This window comes from Mya arenaria, chromosome 2 (genome assembly GCF_026914265.1).
Source record: "Mya arenaria isolate MELC-2E11 chromosome 2, ASM2691426v1".
Taxonomy (NCBI): domain Eukaryota; kingdom Metazoa; phylum Mollusca; class Bivalvia; order Myida; family Myidae; genus Mya; species Mya arenaria.
Genome location: NC_069123.1, coordinates 4485145 through 4504205, shown reverse-complemented (window position 1 = coordinate 4504205; position 19061 = coordinate 4485145). Strand labels below are relative to the sequence as shown.

Genomic DNA, 19061 nt, shown 5'->3' with positions numbered 1-19061 from the left:
TTCAGACTTATAAATTCCTCTAGTTTTAGAGCATACGAAACAAGGTATCTATGAGATTCAATAATTTCGCAAGACGCATAGTTCTGTCAGAATTCTAAATCCCCAATCTTTGATATCCAATACAAAAGGCCTTCAGGTGATATACAACAATGGTGGTTTGAGTGGAAAGGCTTTGCTGAAATGTTTACTTGTCTTTTAACGTACGACTGATGTCAAAATCAAAAACTGAATTTCTGACCAAGAATGAATTATAAGTATCAAATAGGAAGTAATGTGTGTAGATCAATGCACAGTTTGTAAGTTATGCGTATTCTTTCTAGTAAAAAGTTTTACGGAATGTTATTGTTTGATTGATGTTTTATTGTTTTGCATATTATGGAGTCCCCATAAGTTGAAGATGAAACACGTTAACCATATAATTATCTGTTTTGTCATTTTATCATTTTGCTTTATCAAGTTATACTTTTTTAGATCGATTCTGACTAAATCTGACAGCTCATGGAAAGACTGTCGAGTCCGCATTCTGGGTATAAACCAAATATGTTGAGAGGCCAAACTAAGATAATAACCTTAAATATCTGACATATATAATGTATACATGTTGATTTAATGGCGCAGATTAGGATACACGGTACAAGATTCTTTATTTAATGGTTGGAGTTTGATACCAGCCGTTCTTCAAATGCCATATACTTCAAACTTTTATTATTTAATTCAATATGAACAATTTTCCTCGTACTTCAAATATCAGTTTTTGAATAATCTCGAACATATTTGTATGAGTCTTATTTCTTCGCCTTTCAAATATCAGTATATGAGCCCTTCAGGCAGATGAGGATAAGATGAGAATGAGTACACTTATTTGATTATATGGCATACATAAGTATCATTTTCTATGCATAAGTTAAATTGAAAGACCTTCATCTGAGTGGAATATGCTTATTTTTTAATATTTGTATAAAACCTACCTATTGTCTCAAATACAATACATACACCAAAGCGAATTAGATAATAACTAAAGGAAAATAATATATAAACGAAGTATTCTATTAAATAGATGTTAGCAAAGTACAAATGTTTGTTGATATATTTGAAGTTAATAAACAGCGTATTTTATCAGCATTTATCGCATTAAAACATTATTACATATTTCCTAACACAATTAAAACAATGTCTTCAAGCATGAAAAGATTGGTATATGCTAAGAAGTTGGTTGAAAATGCATATAACTTGTTGACAGGCAGTAAAGTTTAGTACTGCCACTACCTCCGATTGCTCTAAGGTTTATATATAGCCAACGAAGACTAGGGAACATCCAGCAATCAATATTACAATCCTGTAAAAATATATACCATCCAATTAAAGCATGTAATAATCTTACTATTACTCGGTCGCGATGACTTTTTCGGCTGTAATATTAACTTTGGATTGCAAAATATGACTAGGGACCTGTTTCTGTAAAGGTCTTAGTCCTGAAATTATTCTATCACAGAGTATTTTTTTTTTATTTGTTCGTAAGAACTGATTTTAGGTTAATATTAAAAGCAAACACCCATTCGAAGATATAACAAAAAATAGCAACTGTGATACTCCTACATATTTACAAATGTTGGTGCTTAAGAGAAAAAAGATGCTTTATTGAAACTTTTGCTTTTAAAGACATGCATATCATTATGGAAACTTAACAAAACTCTGTGTTCAAACTATGCTTTGTATTTTTTTTTAAACCCAGACCAGATTGGATGATAGCAGGTTGGATATAACATTGGTTTAAGGTATAATAAAAACATTAAAAGTATATTATGCACTATATATTCAACACCACGCGTATTTAAAATCGACTCAACAACAAGTTTCGGCCTAAACTAAATACAGTTTCTGTTACATTCCTTGATATTCAAGATCAAACAGCGATATATGCATGAATGTTATTTTAATTGGATCTTATTTTTTACCATTTGCACTTGTCTTACTTTCACACGATATCCTCAACATGATCTGAATAATTTGCCTTGAACGAATTCATAATAATAATTCTGAAAATAATGAATATTAATCCATGTTTGTAATACATTGAAAACTACAGGGACAAGCCCTGTAGTCTAACATTAAAAGATTAACCCTCTTTAGGGGCACAATGCAATGGTTCAAGCAACAACGAACTAGAGACACAAACAATAATAAACATATTAACACCACATACACAAAACACACACCAAAATCAAACGAACACCAAATACACACATACAAACATCACAAACAAAACGCACAACCATCAAAATTACTTAACCGTTAATGGTGTATGAAATGCATACACATTTATAAATATATAAATTGTCATTTTTTTGTTCATAATAAGATTAAATTCCTTACTTTCTTATAAGAAGAAAATAATTGCACAAGCCTTATTTCCCGCTACATGTACTTCAATAAACAGTCTATACATGATTTTCTAAACATGCTCGTAAGATCTTGTATTTCCTATAAAAATCTCTTGTCTTTGTATCCTTCAAAATATCATTCTTGATATGCTCTGTTGTCTGATACACAATACAAACACCGAGAACAACTTGATATTAAAGTACAAACTAAGACAGAACGTATACAATTTTTATGCCCCCCTTCGAAGAAGAGGGGTATATTGCTTTGCACAGGCATGTCGGTATGTCGGTCGGTCGGTCGGTCGGTCGGTCGATCCGTCGGTAGACCAAAGCTTGTCCGAGTGATAACTCAACAATTCCTGGACGTATGGTCATTAAACTTCACATGAAGGTTGGGCCTGACCAGTAGATGACCCCTATTGATTTTGGGGGTCATCGGGTCAAAGATCAAGGTCACAGTGACCTTTAATGGTAAAATAATTTTAAAGCTTGTCCGAGTGATAACTCAACAATGCCTGCACCCATGGCCCTCAAACTTGACATGGAGGTTGGGACTGACCAGTAGATGACCACTATTGTTTTGGGGGGTCATCAGGCCAAAGGTCAAGGTCACAGTGACCTTGAATGGTAAAAGGTCGTCCGAGTGATAACTTGACAATGCCTGCACCCATGGCCCCCAAACTTGACTTGGAGGTTGGGCCTGACCAGTAGCTGACCCATATTGTTTTTGGGGCTCATCGGGTCAAAGGTCAAGTTCACAGTGACCTTGAATGGTAAAAGGTTGTCCGAGTGATAACTCAACAATGCCGGCACCCATGGCCCTCATAATTGAATTGGAGGTTGGGCCTGACCAGTAGATGACCCCTATTGTTTTTGGGGGTCATCGGGCCAAAGGTCAAGGTCACAGTGACCTTGAATGGTAAAAGGTTGTCCGAGTGATAATTCGACAATGCCTGCACCCATGGCCCTCATAATTGAATTGGAGGTTGGGCCTGACCAGAAGAAGACCCCTATTGTTTTTGGGGGTCATCGGGCCAAAGGTCAAGGTCACAGTCACCTTGAATGGTTAAAGGTTTTCCGTGTGATAACTTGACAATGCCTGCACCTATGGCCCTCAAACTTGACTTGGAATTTGGCCTGACCAGTACATGACCCCTTTTGTTTTGGGGGGTCATCTGGCCAAAGGTCAAGGTCACAGTCACCTTGAATGGTAAAAGGTTGTCCGAGTGATAACTCGACAATGCCTGCACCCATGGCCCTCAAACTTGACTTGGAGGTTGGGCCTGGCCAGAAGATGGTCCCTATTGATTTTAGGGGTCATTGGGCTAAAGGTCAAGGTCACAGTGACCTGGAATGGTAAAAGGTTATCCGAGTGATAACTCGACAATGCCTGCACCCATGGCCCTCAAACTTGACTTGGAGGTTGGGCGTGGCCAGAAGATGGTCCCTATTGATTATAGGGGTCATTGGGCCAAAGGTCAAGGTCACAGTGACCTTGAATGATAAAAGGTTGTCCGAGTGATAACTCAACAATGCCTGCACCCATGGCCCTCAAACTTGACATGGAGGTTGGGCCTGACCAGTAGATGACCCCTATTGATTTTAGGGGTCAAAGGTCAAGGTCAGTGACCTTGAAAGCGAACTCGACAATTCCTTGACCTATGGTCATCAAACTTGACATGAAGGTTGGGCCTGCCCAGTAGATGACCCCTATCGACTTTAGGGGTCATCAGGCCAAGGTCAATGTCACAGTAACCTTTAACGCAAAAAAGTTAACAAATCTTCTCCCACTGATATCTCAACAATGCCTGACCCTATGATCATTAAACTTGACATGGATGCTAAGCCTGACCAGTAGATCAGCCTTATTGATTTTAGGATTCATAGAGCCAAAGGTCAAGGTCACAGTGATCTTGAATGGTAAAAGGTTGTCCGAGTGATAACTCAACAATGCCTGAACCCATGGCCTTCAAACTTGACTTGGAGTTGCATCTGACTTGTAGATGACCCCTTATGATTTAAGGGGTCATTGGGTCAAAGGTCGAGGCCACAGTGACCTTGAACGAAAAAAACTTTCTGTGATATAACTTGACAATGCCTGCACCCATGGCCCTCGAACTTAACATTTAGGTTTCTGGTGACCAGCTGATGACTGAATTTTGAGTTCATAGAGTCAAAGGTCATGGTCATAACACACTCTAATCTCACACTTTAATGGTCATAATCTTAAAACTGCCTTAACGGCAACAAACCAGCTGTCATTTCGGTCCATGCATATTTCATTCAATTGTCCATATAATCCTGACAACATGGCGCTCAGGGGGGGGGGGGGGCATAATGTTTGACAAACATCTCTTGTTAAATCATTTTTACTGCTTATCTATGTTTTAAAGGTCTTAGATGAATTATGCCTGCAGTGGACTGATATCCCCAAAATATCTCTATTTTACCTTTCTGGTACTTTCAGAGAGGCACAAACATGATACACTAAGCATATTATCAGACATTTGAATGGTTTCGAGAGTGCTGATTAGGGCAAATGGATAATAACAAATGTTCTGTGTTTTCAACTAAGTGTTGCTTTCAGAACTGATAACCGTTTTATTGCTCCTTAAGGGAATCAAACGATGTCCCATGTTTAGTTAAAGAATAGAACTGTGCTTGTGCTCTTGGCAAACGTTGAGATATGATGCAACATCTTCTAGTTCAATCAAATTAATCGTTTGCAATTACAACAATACTCACAAATTAAAAATTATATCCAATCACTTTGCCATGTTATTACACATTCCCTGTGGTTTTAAAGATTTTATAAGGTGCACTTGTATTTATTTGTTTTCTCAAAAAGACCAAATGAGTTATTGCTTTCATTTCCAGTTAACACCATCACAAAGTAAAAACTATATCCAAACACCTTGTCGTGTTTAACACATTCCCTGTGGTTTTAAAGCTTTTATAAGCTCCATGTAAATGCAGCACTTCACATAAATGCAGCAAATGACAGTTTATGACGAAATTCCTACATTCGAAGTACTTTCCAATAATTGTTAGTTTTTATGTTGACGCATAATAAGATAAAATAAAACCACGAAAAACAACTTGTTACTGCTTAAAGTTTTGAGTTGTTTTGCAAGTGAACATTTGATATTATAACATACCAAACTTATCACCATGTTATCAAATATTCAGGAACAATAATTTATAATTAACCACTCGAAATAATGTTAAAAAAAATGTACTTTTTCCATCATATCACGATTTGTTTTTAACTGTACAGAGGCATTACAATATCAATGCAAGTATTGTAAGTCGATATCAATGTATTCTGGACGAACAAAATACACCCTAATAGCCGTTTGATCAGTTTGCCTAATTTTCTTGAGTATACTTTGTTTTTGTTGTTGTGTTTATAAGGTCTCCCGGTTCCTATAATGACTTCATTAAGGCTTAACTCCGTCCAATACCAAAGTGAAGCGTAGCAAAATTTTGAATCCAAACGTGGAGTTTTACCCCCACCGGACGATGGGATTTTCGCAAAAAGAGTAATTGTGTGCCGAAAAAGATGCGGGACACTGAGTCGTCTTATATTATTTCGATTATATATATTTGTAGTTCAAATCTAGTTTCGATTACAAACCTTTCAGCAACTGGCCATAAGTACAAGAGCACTCTGTTTGGTTTGCATAAAGACTGTTGACAGACAGTAATAGTTTATTGTCTGTCAACTGTTATTGTCTGTCAACATACTCAATCCAAACCATACAGCATAACGCTGTATAGCATAAAGGGTATAATTTGTACAAACTGTGTTAAAATTCTTGCCATTGTAATAATAATAATAATAATAATAATAATAATAATAATAATAATAATAATAATAATAATTATAGTAATATCTGCAAAATACATTCAGATTTATTATTTTAGAAACATAAAAACTATATTTAAGACAAAAGTTCGTACCGCCGTAATTCAAAAGACTAAAGCTTCGGTATTTACGACTTGTTTCTATCTTTAACAACTTGAGGAATATTTTAAAAAGCAATATATGTCATCAAATAAATTTATTGCTTTCATTATTTGGATTTTTTTTAGCTTTTTCTCATTCTTTAAGTATAAATAACAACGTTAATAGTTTGTGTGTTGTTGTTTTTTAATTCTACTTAAAATTTAACTAAGATGCTTTATGAATACTGCCCCAGGGAAGTTGAGCAAGGTTCCTTTCATGTTCATGTCCTGTAACTGAAAACAACGCAATGTTATAATAAATTATACATACGTAGTCTAATCGTACTAAAAAACACATTAAATACTAGACGAAAATGCTCTGTAGCCAAATGAAAAACACTGCACTAAATATATTCTTATCGCGACACACACGTGTAAACACACTGTGATCACGCTAGTGTGACTTGGAGGATTGGTTATCATGATTGCCCCAAACGTCTTAAGAAGAAATATGAATGTCTGAAAATGGTTGAACAAGTTATATACAGGTCACCTTATCTTTAATCGGCATCGCAAAGACAGGAAACCATATCTAACATACTGGTTGTATAGTTCGATCTGGTAAGGCTTTATTCTTGCTTTGACTTGTGTATGTGTTTGTTTGTATGTAATAGCCACTCAAACCTGGAGTTAACTTATTACTGTAAGAAGCGCTAGGCACTTAAGTGTAAGCCCATGTGATATGTAATGTCAATGCGCCATCTGATAGATGGTCCTTTCTTGGTATACACTTGATCATGTTATTTTGTAAACAAATAAAACAATGATGAGAAAAGTCTCAATTGGAACTTCATTAAAATTTTAAGAATAATAATTGCTTCTTTCACTCCGAAATGACATTAAACACGCTATCCTCTCATTACGGATGCTCCTTGATGTTTATTTGTGCTATAACAGTGTTTTCTCAAAAAGCAATTCGTCTGTTAATCGAAAGCGATTCCAATTGCCATTGAAAAATTAACCATTTTGTTTTCCAACTTTCACTTCAAAGTAAGAAAAAAACAAAGTAATCCCGTTGTGAAGATTTCCAGCGCATGCAATTACTAGCGCGTGTTTTCATTAATGAGCTATATATGATTGACGGTCTATACATGCTTAATAGAATTAAACGTCCTTCCAGAGCTACCACACCCGATTGACTTGCATTTTTAAATGAAGAGCGATTGTTGCACTTGTACGTTGTTTCAACTGTAAATTTAGATTAGCTTAAGAAACGCTTTAAGTAAAAATAATATTTCCCTTGGCATCGATAATCAATCAGTAATAATGTTATTGCCGTGATACAGTCGATGAAGGAATCAAGAACTTATATTGAAAATATTACTTACGTTTAAAGTGCCAAACCTTAAAAGCAATTCCAAGTGTATCAATAGTAAGTATGCTGTTTGTCACTTTCTGTTTTTATGTATTGGTGACTGATGATAGCGAGTGAATCTTTGTTTGCTCAAAATGAATTATATAAGACTTATCAATTAATTTGTTTGGTAAAAGTTAGCCTTTATGTTTATTGAATTATCCAATTGTTTCTATTCACTTATCCAATTATTTAGATCTACAAGTTAGTCAAAACATAACCGTTGACTTCTGGTCGTAATCTCGAAATTTGTTGTTGTTGATAAACTCTCAGAATATAATACAGCGAAATACACAATCCACTCATTGATGTTCTTTAGTGGTACGATTTATATTTTCTGACAGGTGTTATCCCAATGATCCGTCTGCATGCAAAGTACGGTAAATATATCCTGTCACGCAGCTCGGTCCGACACTCGATGAAAATATATTTAGTGTATCTCATTGATTTGTCATAAAACTTCACAAGTGCACGTTAGCCATACATTCAGCAATACCTAAACTTCTGAATCAGAGCAGCAGGCAGTTTCATCAAAGCATTCTAGGAAGGATTTTGTACCGAGAAGAGATATTTTGAAATGGCCCACTGATCATGTTGTCCAATAATGTTTTATTACAAAATCATGGGAAACAAAAGTGTTTATCAAGATGCACTACAACGAACAACGAACGAACTATTGCATACATCGCTTTGAAATTAATAATACATAATAGATCTGAACCATGGTAGACAAACGTATCAGGGATTCGATTAAGAAGCATCAATACTTTGTCTTAAACAACTATAATTGTTCATTTTTTGTTCATATTTTAGATTTCTGTGATGATCAGATATTTTCCTCGACTTCACAATGGCAATTACTTTTACAATGACAGCGAATATTCATAAAATTTAATAACAATACTTACATCCCGTTGATTTTTATATCCAATACAAAAGCCACAATTCAAATAAATTCAAAATCTATCTATCCATTTGTTCATTATACAACGTGTTTCTACTTTATGGAAAGATAATGTCAGTCTCTTCGATGTGGTAAATTTAACAATATACTAAATGTGAGCACTTGATGTGATATTCTCTCTGAATTGTGAATGCTCCATCATTCACATCAAAGGAAGAAGCGATCGGCAAATTTTGAGTTAATATTTGTTATTACAATTTTCTCTACATGTTTAAAGTTTAATGTAAATATATAATTATATATTGCAATACATCATAAAGGACAACAAACGTTATAATATTTGTGAATGTTAGGATAAAAGCAAATGAGCATTCCTTGTGGTTTTAACCGGTTTAAAGTTATTACTATACAATTGGATCTGGCTTGCCTCTTTTGTTCCTTGAAAAATTGACAGTTCCTGGGACAGTTTTTAGTGAGCAGTCGAGCGGGTTAGCTTACTTGCACACTCTCCTTGTAAGTTATATTAGTGACTCCTTTGTATGGTTGATTGTGCCTCAGCATTCTGCATATGAACATAGTACATCCTTTTTCTCATTATGTTCTGCTCCTAGTTTTGGTACAAAATTTTAATCATTATAAGACTTACTTGTCGATATGACTGGCAATTTTTGATTGTTCATTTTTTTTATTGACATGATATGTCTGTATCTGAATGTTAAGATCATTAAAATGTATTTATTGTTATTTTCTTGTTGTCGTTTTATACTTCATTGTATTAAAGTTGATACAGTTTCTTATATGTTGAATTGTTGACGTATATTAATCATTGGTGGGGCAGGTGCGAGGTTGTGCGCACGTTAACCTGTTTTTTTACCCAATGAAGTTTTTATTTAATTTTCACTGATTGTAACCCTAACATTTTCTAATAACTGTACTTTTTTGTCTTGAAGCGTATTGTATTTGGATTTGTCTGAGCTTGATCCTTTTCCTCTTTAATTTGATCGTGGTAGTAATAATGCGCGCCAGGCATGTGGTTGTATTTGATGCGTCATTCACAAAACAGATACAATAAGATATCTATTCAATATAAACTTGTCTTACATCTTAAAACCTATTATTACTCTTTTCATCCTGAAATGACATAAAACATACCATAAACTCATTACTGATTTTGCACGGTGTTTATTTGTGTTGAGATTGATATGTTTTGACGGGTTTTTTCAAAGTTGTCTGTTTCCAAATCCCCCATAAAAGCAAACCTTTTCAGCCGCTGATTTATTTTCTTTCAACTACAACTATTTCGCATTCACCCATAAGAATAATAACAGACAGGGCATTTTCGCCATGCTGTGTAAAAACTTTAGAGTGTTTAATCACTATTTCACTGAAAATGTTGTTCGATCTATGTTTTATGCCACAAAAGTGAAAACAATATCTGGTATTAGTTACAAAGAACTTGTAAATGTGCTTAGGAAATACTACATTAACGTCAAATTACCTGACGATGTAATATCTTAGATCTTGTATAATATGTTGGGTGTTTAATATTTTGACATAAATCATTACCAAACCACAACGAGAAAACATATTCGTATTAACAGTTGTGTATAAACAGAAGTTGAAATATTTAAATTCTCGTATATATTTCCTTTCAGTAAAATGAGTCAATGTAGGCTTTTAACAAAATATGTATCTCTAATAGACGACGTGTCCCCGTTTAAATGAAAATGTATTATCTTACCTTGTACACAAACATAAAGGAAATTAATGTATTGCCGTTAAAAGCATTAGAAAACATATAAAACGTCCATAATAAAAGTTATTTTGTATTTTTTAGAAGGTTTTGGTTCTTATAATGATGTGAATAATTTACATATATTAAGTAATATCACTTCGACTGCTCCGCGAAACGTGACAGTGTGTAAACGTATTATTCCTCAGCAGTAAACTGTATAACACTGCTTATTGTTTGGTTTGGTCAAAGTTAGCCGACATAATTATTGATTGTCCAATACTGATATTTATTACTAGTTAAAAATCTAATTGTATATTTCTGCAGACTAGCAAACAATAACCATTGAAAACAATCAAGGTATATACACTTGTTTGCTGGTCGTTATTCCTTAATTTGTTTTCATAAAGGTGAGGAGATGTTTATCCTAAACTCTCACCCTAGATTGCAAAGAAACTTTTGATGCATTCATTGCAGTTTGCTTGAGGAAAGAAGGATTTGTTCTGATAGGTAATACCTTAATGATCTGTCGGCAATTAAACAAAAAAAACATATCGTGCAATGTAGCTTTGTCAGACACTCGTTAAAGATTTATTTATTGTGTCACAATTATTTGTCACACAACTGCACAATAGACATTAACGCAGCAATAACTAACTATCTATAATACACCAGGGGGTCATTTCATGAAAATTCGTAGGAACAATTTAGCACCTAGGCTATGCGTTCAACAATAACACTGCACTGCCTCAAGTACACCCGAGGAACAACATTGATGTTTGTTAAACGGCCGCCTTATCGTGGTCTCCAAAATGGGTTTTTTTTCAAAAATATGGGAAACAGGATTTTACATTATGTAGCCTTAAGTTAATGCATTCTTTGATAAGATTTACCTTTTGCGTTTTATCTTTATTAAGGATTGTTGGGATAAGAGTGAGGTTTGTGCAAATAAACTGGTTTAAACACCAGTAAATGTACATTTTACTGACCGTTCCAAGGCGGTACCTAACAATTCTTGATAAACAAACCAAATATTTATATATATATATAGTATTTATGCACTGTGCTGTTTGTAGAGTTATGTGCTGTTCTTGTATGTTTCTTGTTTGTGATTTTGTGTTCTGTGGCTTTGGCGTTTACCCAGTGCCACTAAACCGGGTTTATGTTTAAACTTTTTGCTACTGAGCTTGTTTCTGTAGCTTTTTGCATAAATATTACAACGAGTCTATAAAGTCTATATATTTGCATGAAATAAATTATTAACAATACATCTGCTAAACGATAGGAAGACATATCTCAGATTATATAAAAAGGCAACATTACTTCGATTATCATAACATCTTCTCTTTTTCTCCAAATTATAGTGATATCTTTTAGTTTTATCGAGATCAAACAATTAATTTGCTGTATTTATCAATGACCATACTTTATTTTATTACAAACCTATTTAAATATTCATTCTATATGTACATCACTCAATCAATTTAACAATGGAAAAGACTTTAATCTGTTTAACAGTTTTGAATGTCAAGCAGTCATCATAAATAAATGAACACGAAACACATCAACCATATATCTGTGTTATATTTTATTTATTGTTTTATTGCTTACAAACCTTAAGATACCTTACATGTATACATTTCAATACAACGACCCAGATTAGGATACATGGGTCTTTGCTCACTAACACATTATCACTGGCATTACAAAATGTCCTGGTCCTCCAAATGTAAGATAAAATTACTACACAAAATATTTTCATCTTGGAGGAATACTTGTAAGATCCTTTATTTTATCATATGCGTGTACGTTAAAATAATGAAAATTACAGGACCTTGTTATTTCTTCGTAGTTCAAATATCAGCCTAATTTACATGGACTAACTGGACCATACATGTACCAGCTTTTATTTCGCCGTTATTTTCTTTTGCTTCAAAAATTCGCCTAAATATATCTGAAACACCCAGCCGAGCAGAATTGTTTTACGATAAACAGTAAAGCATTTTTGATAAGTATGTGTTTTGTCTGTGGTGTTTGTATGTGGTGTATATTTGTTATTGGTGTTTATTAGTTTTACATTTGTTTCATATTTCATATTTGCGTTTTATTGGCCAATACCTATTCTTCCTAATGTAGTTGCAGTGAGTCAAACCCTTTGGGGGACCTCTTTAGAAGGCCAAGACGCAACAATATGACCGATTTGTTATTGTTTCTTTTGAATATTTCACTGAGCATCAAAATATGTCTGAACATACTCTGTTGTTGGATTTATAAATATTTTATTAATGTTTACTCCTTTACTTATACACCCATTCGCGACTATAGAGGGTGATAATATGGTCTGCCTAGTACTTTAAGAGAGTTGCAAAAATGACATAAACAAGCATAATATCCAAACAATTTCGAGTTTTCGCGAAACACTCGGTCTTCGGCAAACAGATAGGTCCAAGATTTGAGACACTGTTTGTGTCCGCATGGCAAATGTTTACCTATGATGTACGTATTTTCCAAAAAGCAAGATGGTAATTCAATCATGTTCTATGCTTTGCTTTAAACGTTATCAAACAGACATTCGATCCTTTCCTAAACGTAATGCGCATCGTTTATTAGGATATGGTGTCAATAGTTAGTGTGACTGTGATATTGATCTTAATGCAGAAAGAAAATAACCAAATTATAGTTAAAAAACAATAATACTTTCCATTAACTTGTAACTGTTTAGATATTCATGGCAAATGTTTAAACCTATAGTGTACGTATTTGCAAATTGGAATTTCAATTAATGCATTAAATGATATCAAAAATTCACCTGATATTTTCCAAAAATTAATGCGCATTGTTTATAAGGATCTGATATGAGAGATGAATGTTTAAGCTCCATTTAAATTTATCACGAATAATAAATGCAGCGATGGACACTTTTAATGTGATTAAAATTCCCAGATTCAATGTTATTTCTTCGAAATGTATTGTAAACCTGACACTTATTGTTATATTTTACACTTACGCATTTCATTCTTCGGCTACTTTGTTCATACCTCTCAAGGGGTATTGCAATTGCAATGCAAGCATGTGAAGTTGATTTCACTGATTTCTGGAAGCACAAACATCAGTTGACAGACAGTGACGGTTCAACGCCATCTAGAATATTTTTTACTGTATTTGTCAGACAGAGTTGAATTTCGTCAAAGCCGATTTATTGAAGCACTATATATGCAAAGTAGGAACAGTATCGTTTCCCTAAATAAATGCTTTAACTGAAATTGTTTTTTTAATGAAACGATATCAACGCTTGTTTCGTCGGCCTTAGCGCTATTCACTCTTATTTTCAAGAAGTTATACATTGCTATACTTAATAACCAATAGGCACATGCTGCAAACCGTAATCCAAATAATTCTTACAAAACATTCTTCTCCTATGTTTACCTTTTTTGTCCGAATCTAATAATGATTTCCCACTGCAAATAATGTTGTCCTGAAGTGTATTGTATCTTGTTTGATGTTCGTTTGACCTTGATCGGTTTCCTGAAATAAATTCGTGGTTAAATTTAGGGTACTTGCTTGTCGTAATATCATTGCGCTCACAGACATTTGCTGTTCACTTTATTATTGTTTTAGAACTTTAAATATTTAATTTCTGCTTGTATTCTGAAATAACTTAAAACACACCATCAACTCATAACTTATCTTCCGAGTTGTTAATTAAGGCTTAAGTTGATTTGTTTTAACAGGTGTATTTAAGTCGTCTGTTTGCAAATCATGAATTGTAACCATTCCATATGTAATTTTTATTTTCTGTCAACTACAACCTTTTTGCCTTCACCTCTACAAGTAAAAGAAGACGGAACATTAGCACATTGCTGTGCAGCAACATCAGGTTTACAATCGCTTCTTCGTTGTAAAGACTGCATGCAATTCAAAGCACTTTACCAAAGCATATCAATGTGGACCAGTTCGTAACTCATTGTTTTTCAAAATCGCTTAATATTAGAATTATTCCTACAAAAAATGGTAGCATGGGAGAGATGGTGCTAATTTAGTTTTTTTTTGAAAACTGTTTCATTATATAAATGTGATCTTCGTTTCAAATCGCACATGGATTCACTGCTATTCCCGACTAGATTGATAAAATCGGACTGTAAACTTTTGATATCGTTAGAATTATATGTTAAAAACAAACAAAGCTGATATTATATATACACCGTTTATCTGTATATGGCGACCAGAGAACAGTTCCAGCTTTTGTTTCGGAACAAAGTTTTTGTGTTAGCATACATTATAACTCAATCAAAATACACATGTTATGTGAAAGGTTGCATAAGGGAATTAAACATGTACGCAAATGTTGCCTCATATAGTTAAGAACAGGACCGTCCCAGCAAAAATCGCTAAACACTTCATTACTGATATGCAAGGGACAAGTCTTCTTTTAACTGACGTATATTCTTAAAGCTACATTGTTACGCATTTTCCCTGAAAGTTCGTGGAGATTGCTTAGGTGTTTAATAATATATACTTGTATGTTTGTATTATTAAGAAAAAAGTTACACTATAGTCAATGTATTTGTTGAATGGTGAACTGTATGTTATTCTTAATTAAAACTTCAAAACGATGTTCAAGAATGTTCTCCACTTATCTGAGCATGTTTTCCAAAGTTCCTTGTGTGAAACGGGCCCTGAGAAAATGCCTACGGTTGAAGTGCAATCATATTGGTAATTTTAATTATTTTCAATTCATAAAATGTTAAAGAGGTATCTGAAACCTAAGTTCTTTGTGCAGTAATTCGCCAAGTGACATTTGCAAATTATACAGTACAATTAGAAATACAGTGACAACCATAACAGGCAAATATTCAACAATACCCAATTGTTTCGGCGTTCAACGCCAAACATTTCAAAATGAAAAAGATCATATATTTATACACACATATATATCTTAAATAATGTTAGGTCACCGTCTCTGCACGGTAAGCGAATTCGTCTTTCGGAGGTGGGGTGGATAGGTAAAGGACATACAAGATATATGATCGCACTGTGGTCGAATATTGTTCATTGAAAGATATAACAGTAATTGGAACAATAATTGATTGTAAATTGTTTTCATGCAATATAAGTTGAGAACACATGTTTACACAAATATTTGGAAAGTGAAACAGATAGTTAATTATAGAAACATTACATAACAAAATAGAAAAACGCTAAGGACAATTTCAGAGACAATTTGGTGCAAATGGAAAATCTCGAACAAATGGTATGTGCATGTTTTGGATGCATTTTGTCCTTCCTAGAGTGCTCAATGAAATTATTTTATAATGGCAATTTCATGAGTAGATTACCATAACTAGCTTATTTACATTTTGATTTTTATATGGACATAATCGTTATTGCTATGCTAAACGCATATAAAGCAAATAATCAACAAGAGAAGTTGAGCTTCGGTTATAAATCCACATAGCACTAAAAAACCTATAGAAAAAAATTAATTTTTCATAGGCATACAGACTTTGAGAATAAATCCTTAAATGCTGCTTTTTTGCTATATATTTTAATTTCATGGCAATGAACTGCTTACAATAAACAGTATGAAGCAGTTATCCGACAATTCACCCTCCTTATATTATGTTAATGACCTCATAAACTCTGAAATGTATCGAGAGATAAACAGGTATTTTCTGGGCATTTATGTCTTCTCACGCTGCATTGATGCCTGATAACATTGTTATATTTTCTACCTTGTGATATTCTGATTGATGACATATTAAATAAATGAGTTTAAGAAAAGACGCTATTGTGCTTCATACGTTTGTTCTTAATTTCAGCTGAAATCGGACATGAACCGATATTTTTTGCTGACTTTCAAAGTCAACACAGCGGTTTTTGTAAAAAAAATCCTGTGTAGCAGTTGCATATTATTTCATTACACATAAAACTCTCTCAAATACACTAATTAATATGGTATCAATGTGCACCATGATTTACGGTATTGTACACGCGATACCCTCAGGGCGTTATGACAGCAAGTGAACACTTTTTCAACCTGAATCTCTTGGCCTAACAATTACAAAATGTTTTCTTATAAATTGACATATCATACGAAAAGAAAAGTTGTACAGGGTAATTTTGTATTTTCTGGTAAAGCAGGAATCTGATCGAGTGCCAAGACACGTTACCTACGGTTTTAATATGTTAACGTTATTGGATTTTTTCAATGCTATTTTGGCATCAACAATAAACCAGATTGGTTCAAACAATAGTTATTCGGATATTTCAATTATAATTTGTTGATAATTGATATACAGAATAGAGAAGAAAGCTTAAAAGCTAATACTACGTCTCGTATTCGTCATTCCGATATATATTGGTATCAAGGCTGTTATTTTTAATACAATAATAACGCAATAAGATAAAATGAATAATATGGAAATAATTAGAAGGATAATACGGGGAATACGAGGAGATTGTAGGATGTAGACAGGTCAGGTGAATGGTGAAATAAACCAGATTAATTGATCGAGAACAGCTGGGTTATCTGAAAAATCTGTTTGTTTAATAAGATCTAGTGATGTTTAATGCAAACGTATTTTGAAATGTTCGCTGCCACCCTATCTTGGCCATAAGGATGTTATCAAAGCTACTACAGTACATTTAAATAACCTTAATCTTTAGAAGGTTTGTCCATCAAGTTTAAGTGAATTAAAATGATGGATGTATCAGCCAACGTGTAACTGGTATTACTGCTAGCAATAATTTTGTTGTGTTTGATTTGTATGATATGTTGTACTCATTATCGCTAAGCCCACGTGTATATGGTCGAGAATAATGTATAAAATATATGGGTATTTATGAATACAAACAGGTTAACTGAAACAAGGCGAGAGGACAATGGGCAAAACAAAACATTTCAGGTGATACGTTAAATCGAATCTTATAAAGACGCTATATTTTAGGTATGTTTATGAAAATGCTGATCTTGTTCAAATGGAGTTATTTTCTTAATCTATAGTATCATTTTTATTAAAACGTCCGATCACGACTTCTCAGTGTTTCATTTCGTAAACACACATACATCTTGTGATTGATATTGGGGTAACGGCATTTGAACGGTCGGCCGAAAAGTGGGCTAGCTTGGGTTTTTACAAGTGTATGGGTATCCAACCACAAGGCAATAACCACAACACGCACAATAAACGTATAAACCACGTGCCATGGGTCATTTCAGGTATGACCATTTATTTATATAATAATTATAAGAAGGAAAGAACCATCGAAAGGAAGAAATGCATCTATAAAGTGTTGCTTTTCTCTCTAATAGTTGCAAATTTAATTAGTTCAAGTCTTGTGTCACAAAACTCATTTATTGCATGCTTTTTGGTAGTTTATTGAAACTTTAACGTTGAAGTATGTCCCAATCAAATTATAAGGTCAATATTTATGCCGTTTTAAAGCTGATGTACACGGTAAACGTTCGGTATTTACAACCTGATTTTCTGCGCAGATTAGGCAAAGCCCTTGAGAAGGTTATCGTAATGGGATCTTCCCTATTTTCGTAAACCAAATTGTCCAAATTGCGTAACAGTATTTCTGTTATAACATGATTGTGATCTTCATATGAAAGAGAATGAAGCTATTACTTTGCTTTCATTTATCTGAATTATCGTTACAAAAAAATAATATATAAAAAAGACCATAGTGTGACACAGTGAGAAATATGTCATAACTGTGTTTTGGAATTTCTCCCATTTATACAGCTTTTAGAAAGGTCTAGGAAGGCAAACGAAGTTTTCGATTTTGATGTCTTCTACATCACTACTTCGATTTTTACATAAAAGATGTTGATGTGTCATATTAATTGTATCTTATGATTTTATATACTGTTAAACTTTAAGAGTCAAACCGTCTAGTTGGTGATTTACCTTTTTGAGGCAGGGTCGATTTTCATGTGATCTTTTTAGTTGATGACAATGCAATATTTCAAGAACTGATGTCTCGATCAATTGCAAGAACTAAAAGTTGTAGAATCTTGAATATTCTTGAGAAAAATATTTAATTTATGTTCTAGAACTGCCATTAAACGTGTTTGCACTATTAAAGAACGAACTTAATGAACTGTTCAATTACTGTTCATGGAGTTCTTGCAGGTGATTGCACGGTACACAAGGTTTGAAAACCAAGTATTATCGTGTACATCATTGTTTAAGCCAGTTTCACTGTAAAAATTAAACGAAACGCACCCACTGGTGCTCAGTCATTGACATAGATTGCTTACTTGTACGAATAGATATTTCCATTCAATTAAGCCATGCTGGAGAATCATATTCATGCTAGACAAGTTGCATGGATTATGGAGAATACCTTCAAGTTATATCATTTCCATAAAGGTAAATTAAATTAAATAAAAATGCAAGACTTGTATTTAAAAATGACAAAAAATACTCTATAAAACGTTAAATTTAGAGGAACTAATTGATGTCAACAGTGATCTGAAATTGCTTCTTGTCATGACGTGATTATAAACGTCGCTAAAATTAAATGGTGAAGTGTAACAAAATGCGTTTTTTACGTCAAATATTCCACAATTTAACAATTTTAGTTATGCAAGGAAAATAACATTTATGTGTTATGTCTTACTCATCCCGGGAATATTCGAGAAGTTGGCGGAATTATGTTTTGACAATTACACGA

At 33.6% G+C, this 19061-nt stretch overlaps 1 long non-coding RNA gene across 1 annotated transcript in view; it reads right to left on the bottom strand.

The window, feature by feature from the left end:
- Window positions 1–13812: 13812 nt before the first annotated feature.
- Window positions 13813–19061, bottom strand: part of LOC128243651 (uncharacterized) — a 53340-nt gene continuing 48091 nt past the window's right edge. The window contains exon 3 of the long non-coding RNA XR_008262875.1: window positions 13813–13904. This is a non-coding gene — a long non-coding RNA (uncharacterized LOC128243651). The remainder of the gene's footprint in view (window positions 13905–19061) is intronic.